The sequence below is a fragment of the Gopherus evgoodei genome, chromosome 21, assembly GCF_007399415.2.
Source record: "Gopherus evgoodei ecotype Sinaloan lineage chromosome 21, rGopEvg1_v1.p, whole genome shotgun sequence".
Classification (NCBI taxonomy): Eukaryota; Metazoa; Chordata; order Testudines; family Testudinidae; genus Gopherus; species Gopherus evgoodei.
The window spans coordinates 18136747-18143477 of NC_044342.1; positions in this window are offsets into that span (position 1 = coordinate 18136747).

Sequence of the window (6731 nt, forward strand, 5' to 3'; positions counted from 1 at the left end):
ATCATTGAGGACAGGGAAGAAAATGTCACCATATCCATCACCTGCACGTTTTTTTTAGATGATGCCAAGTTTTTTCCTCAGGCTATGGACAGAATTAATAGGTTCATGTTGTAAAGCATTTTGGTGATGGAAATCTCTCAGTAATGAGAATGAGAACACTGCTTAGGACTTTCTATCTTCAGTACTGAGCAACGTTACTATACTTTACCACAAGAACATTCTGGGTTTGTACAGCTCTGAGCGCAATGGGTCTTGGTCCATAAGTAGGTCTCCTAAGGACCATTGCAACATTAATAATCAATAATAATCTCCATCAAGAATTGAGTCTTTTAATAATTCACCTATCACTAATATAGTGTTGCGACTGATACTGTTGGGGACCTCACTGTACTAAGGTCATGGATCAATATGCGTTGGGGCTTGTATGAAGCTCCGAGAAGGAGGGTCACCACAGCTCCATCAGGAACCAAAAACCGGAGCGGTGGGTAATGAAGGCAAGTTACTGAGACTACGCACCTCCAGAGAAGTTGCACCCTCCCAGGGATGGTTTGCATGTACTGGTTCAGGCTGGCTTTTCCAGAGACTGGTGGCATGTCTACACTATGTCAGAGAAAAACTTAGTTCTCATTTTTTGATTGGGTGAAGCAGAATCAGATACTTTATTTTCTCTTTACAATTGTATAGAGGGAGGGAGTGCCCTAGGACACAGGGTTGCCCCAGTCCTAGCCAGGTCTGTCCACAGGTAAATAATTATAGCAAGCATTTATACTTTTTGTTACATACAATAATAAGCAACAGCTGCATTTTGTTTATACATAGGCCATCCTGATATCTTATTTTTCTCACTTCTATTTAGACGCCAGTCTACATTTCATATTATCTACACATTATCTATACAAGGTCAAACCAACTTCTCACACAGTTCTTTTCCACTCGCCTCACACAATCCTCGCTTCTACAAATCTCGCGTTATTAGGGTTACAGCTAGCCTGACTCTTGCTAACAGAGAACGTCTTGCATTAAGATCCCCTACAAATCCCTGTCAGTTCTTTCTCTACTTCTACAACTACAAAGAGATCTGGGGCACAACTGCAGTAATGCCACTGTCGTGTAGACACTTACCCCAGCGACTAAACGGGTTTTCCTATCTCTGTAGTAAATCCTCCTTCCCAAGAGGCGATAGCTCAGTGTGACATTATCTGATTAAAATATAACCATGTAGATCATTGTTGCTACCACTGTTGTACAGTTGGAATGAATCATATACAATGTGTGTCAAGTAAGTTGTCAACATGAAAGTGATGATTTGCTGAATATGATTGCTTTATTTGTATGCGTCTCATTTTTGTAACTGAAATCATGAGTATTGGCCTCTTTCCTACTCCAACCTCTGGACTATGATGAACTTGTACTAATGCGAGCATTCTAACCTAGAAACTGAGGACCTTCCAATGATTTGGAAGCAACCAGAGACTTAACAAGCCGGCATCTTATTCCATCACTGCTAGAAGTCTGATCCAAGAACTTTGCATTTATTGTATGTATCTGATTCCTTTAACCAATTTTAACTTTCACCTTTCCTCCTTTCTTTTTATAAACAAACCTTTAGATTTAATATACTAAAGTATTGGCAACAGCATGATTATTGGTAAGATCTGAGTTACATATTGACCAGGGTGTGGAGGTTTTATGCAATTATTTAAAATTGGTTTTAAATACCCCTCCTCATTAAGTCTAGTGTTTTGGTTGTGATACAAGGACTGGAATGACTAAGAAGACTTCTCTTCTGACTTCTTATTAGCCAGTGTGGTGAGACAGAAGTTTATCTTGGTTTGATATACCTTATGGGAGAATAACTAATTTTGGGATGTGTCTGCCCTTATTCTCAGCAGTTTATCCTGCATTTGGTATTCTCAGTTGTGACCCACACAGGCACGGTGGCACTCAACCTACTGGTGTATACTGTTGGGTTGGGGAGGTCAACTTAACTGCGTCAAAGAAGGTGTAAAATTGTCCTCAGCCTTGAGTGATGTAGTCAGGGCCAGCTCTAGCCATTTCACCGCCCCAAGCATGGTGGCTCGCCGCGGGGGTGCTCTGCCGCTCGCCGGTCCCGCGGCTCCAGTGGAGCTCCCACAGTCATCCCTGTGGAGGGTCCGCCAGTCCCATGGCTCCGGTGGACCTCCCACAGGCGTGCCTGCAGATACTCCACCAGAGCCGCCTGTTGCCCTCCCAGCAACTGGCAGAGCACCCGCTGTGGCATGCCACCCCAAGCAGGTGCTTGGCGTGCTGGGGCCTGGAGCCGGCCCTGGATGTAGCCAAGTTGATCTAAAATTTAAGCATAGACCAGCCTAAGGAAACAGAAATGAACAGGATCTCTGTCCATGACAGGAGGGTAAAGAAGACTTTTCCCCACTCAGGCTACTAGGTGACTCCTAGAATACCAGGGTTGGGAGGGACCTCAGTAAGTCACCTAGTCCAACCCCCTGACAAATTTTTGCCCCAATCCCTAAATGGCCCCCATAAGGATTGAACTCACAACCCTGAGTTTAGCAGGCTAATGCTCATACCACTAAGCTATGCCTCCCTCTTGCTGTGTTGAGTGATTATTTTTAATTTGTTTGTTGTCTTTTAATGCTTTCACCTTGAAAAAAAATGTTCCGTGTGGTAACATGTAAGTGTTAGCAATACATGTTCCTAGCCCTTGGAGAGAAAGCAACACAGTGCCTCTAGGCCTTAGACAGACTGGCTTGCTGGAAGCCTCCCTATGCAAGGCAGGGAGCTGTGCAGTCTTAAAATCCCCTGACAGATGGGACTGGGAGAAAGGACCCTGCCAAGAGAAAGGTAATGGCTGGAGACATGACTGGGAACTCCTAGTGTGGACCATGGAGGGAGAAAACAGGTCCTGTTACCCTGAAATCAGGATAATAATTCTACACATTCCATTGTTTTTCTAACAATGCCTATTTTATTATTACTGTTTGATTATTATGAGAGAAATTGATAACTGCCTAGAAGGCCTGGGGAAAATGAACCACAAAGAGGAATGAGCAGCTGCAAAAATAAATCTTTTCACACACGTGCCATTATTATCAGTGGAATTATACAGTGGCTGATAGGGTTCCACTGATGTGATATGTTTGGGTGTTACAAGGACACTGTTTGAAAATATCCAACTGCCTTTGCTACTGACAGGACCGGCGCTAGTGTTTTTAGCGCCCTAGGCGCACGGCCATTTTGCCTCCCCGCACGCTGGTCTGCGGCTCCGGTCAAGCTGCAGCAGGCATTCCTGCGGAGAGGGTCTGCAGCTCCGGTGGAGATGCCGCAGCCATGCCTGCGGCAGCTCCACCAGAGCCGCGGGACGAGGGGACCCTCCGCAGGCACGACTGCGGCAGGTCCATCGAGCCGCCTGCTGCCCCCCGCTGGCAAAATGCTGCCCCTCAATAATCCTGGTGCCCTAGGCGATTACCTAGGCCTCGTAAATGGAAGCGCCGGCCCTGGCTACTGGCACTGCCATGTGGCTGGCTGAGTGGCTCCGTTTCCAAAACCAGTGGGATTCTATAACAGAGAGCGAAGTTAAGAGCTGGGGACCGGCATGTTGGATAAAATAGCATGAAAACAGAGCAATCAGAGAGTGGGAGGCAGCCAGGTTGGGGAGCGAGCTCATTGGATTGTGGGACCTGTGTGAGTTCATAATCCCCCTTCACCAAGAACGTGAAGTTAATCCCATTGGCAGACAACACCAGCTGGGAGTGGAAGCAAACTCACAGCAGGACTGAGGAACTATTCAATTGCAGACAGAAACAAAATGAGATTCAATTGGTGAGTGTTTCTGAGGAAAAGTGACCAAAACACCGCTGTGGTTGTGATGCTTCAAAGGATACTTTAAGGAGACTGAAGCGTAGATTTGGCATCAGTTTGAAATGCAACAGCTCAGTGATGTCTCTCTCTCTCTCTCTCTCTCTCTCTGGAGAGGTCTAGGATGACTGTGAAAAAATGGAAAAAGAATAAAAGCGGGAAAGGGCTGGACTTTGTCTCATGGAGACTAATGTAAGCTGCTTTGACAGCATGCTGATCTCTGTTCCTGCTCTTGGCTGAGTCCACTATAGCCTCCTAGCTGTTAGCTGAACTGATAATATGCTTGCAGTGCAAGAAGTCACAGTCCACCCTGGTGAGCCATGGGGACCACTTGTCGAAATTAAAAACGACTAATTCAAAATGGCTTTGCCAATTTTGACATAAATATGCACGGCAGTTTGTGTGGTTTTCTGCCTTCATCGATCTCTTCACTGAACAGAGGGGGGTGATACTGGAATTTCAAAGATCTAAACAGGAAATTTGCCTCCAGAGTCTTGGTTCTTCACTGACCCCACAGGATGAGGAGCTTTATGCAATATTTATGGAACTTTATTTATGATTTATGATGCTAAACTTTATTTAACATTTATGATGCTAAAGCATGATGTAAATATATCTTCTTCAGATTCTATTGTAAATTTGGGTTTCTTTCCCCTAGTTGGAGTTCCTAGTGAACCCAGAGCAAGTGAATCAAATGGTTTTCACGGAATTCATCCTGTGAGGATTTGGAAATCTCCCTGAGCTACAGACTCTTCTCTTTCTGCTATTTCTTGTCATCTACATTGCAACCATGGCCGGGAACATCCTGATCTTTGCGCTAGTTGTGGCTGATCAGCACCTTCACACCCCCATGTACTTCTTCCTGGGGAACTTGTCCTCTTGGAGACCTGCTGCTCCTCCACGATTCTGCCCAGGGTCCTGTCGGTGATATCTTATGATCTTTATTTAGCTATATGCAGTCCGCTGAACTATGCAGCCCATATGAGTGGTTGGGCCTGCCTCTAGCTTGCAGGTGGCTCTTGAATAGGTGGCTTCCTATGTTGTGGCATAACAACATTGTCAATATCTCAGTTAACATTCTGTGGCCTCAACGTTATTGATCATTTCTTTTGCGATTTTATCCCACTTGTAAAACTCTCCTTCAATGACCTACACCTGATGGAAACATTGGCTGTCATACTCATGTTGCTTTTCTCACTGGTCCCATTCCTACTTATCTTGATATCCTATGTCTTCATAATCACCACCATCCTGAGAATCCCGTCCACCACCGGGAGGCAAAAGGCCTTTTCCACCTGCTTCTCCCACCTCATTTTGATGAGCATTTATTATTCAACTCTGCTGATTGTCTATATGTTCCCTACCACCGACATCCTGAGCGACTTCAAGAAAATTCTCTCTATTGTCTACGCAGTCCTGACTCCCTTGGTCAATTCCTTCATCTACAGCCTGAGAAACAAAGAGGTCCAGGGGGCCCTGAGAAAAGCTTGCTGGAAATTCAAGTTTGGACCATGCTAATTGGTTAATTTCCTTGTTTTAAAATAGCTGTAACGTGGGCTGGGGCAGGGCCTGAAATGAATCTTGGTGTAGTTCCAGGTCATGTTTCCATGAGCTCCTCTGGACGTCATTTCCTGTTCTTACACAGCATCTCTCAACCTTTCCAGACTACCGTATCCCTTTCCAGAGTCTGATTTGTCTTGTGTACCCTCACTTCACTTAAAAATGCTGTGCTTACAAAATCAGACATAAAAATACAAAGCTATCACAGCGCACAACTACTGAAAAACTGCTGATTTTCTCATGTTTACCATATAATTATGAAATAAACCAAATAGAATGTAAATATTGTACTTACATTTCCTTGTATAGTCTATGGCACAGTATACACAAGTCAATGTCTGTATGAAATTTTAGTTTGTATAGACATTGCTTGTGCTTTTTCTGTAGCCTGTTGTAAATCTAGGCAAATCTCTAGATGAGTTGATGTACCCCCTGGAGGATCTCTGTGTACCCCCAGGCTACGCATACCCCAGACTGAGAATCACTGCTCTTACAACCCTAGGAGAAAGTGGAAATGGAGAGACCTCTGAAAACCTGGGACCCCAGTCTTGTTAGGGCCGGTATCCAATTCCACAGATGAGTACTACTGGGCTGGTGAGAAACTTGAACTCGTGACTGCTTAAAGCTCAGACAATGGGGGTGATTGTGCTCAGTGAGAGGGTGCAGGTGAAATGGACTCAGCAGGAATGCTGAACATGCATTCATTGCGGGGTGAGAGATTATTGATACACACACATATATGCATACACACACAAACGCTTACACACATACACATGTACACACATATACATGTACTCATACATGCACACATGCATATGGAGATGCACACTTGCACACATGCACACTAACCCAGACACACATACGCATGTGCATACACACATACATACACATGGAAACACACATGCACTCATGCACAGGCACACATGCAACATGCAAAAATGCAAGCACATATACACAACACACATGTGCACATATGCCCCCAACACATAGGCATACATACACACATATATGCACACGTACACATATGCACATGCATTCACACACATACGCACACACATGCAGATGCTCACATATGTACGTGCATACACACACACACACTCCTATGTGCATGCATACACACACATGCATATGTAAATGCACAAACACACTCACACATGGATGCCCACACACATGCACACATACAAAACCACACTCATATGCACATGCATACACACATACAGGCAAACACACATACATACACATGCACATATATGCACAGGCACATGTATGCACACAAATCCACACTCATCCATATGCACACATAAGCACACAGACAT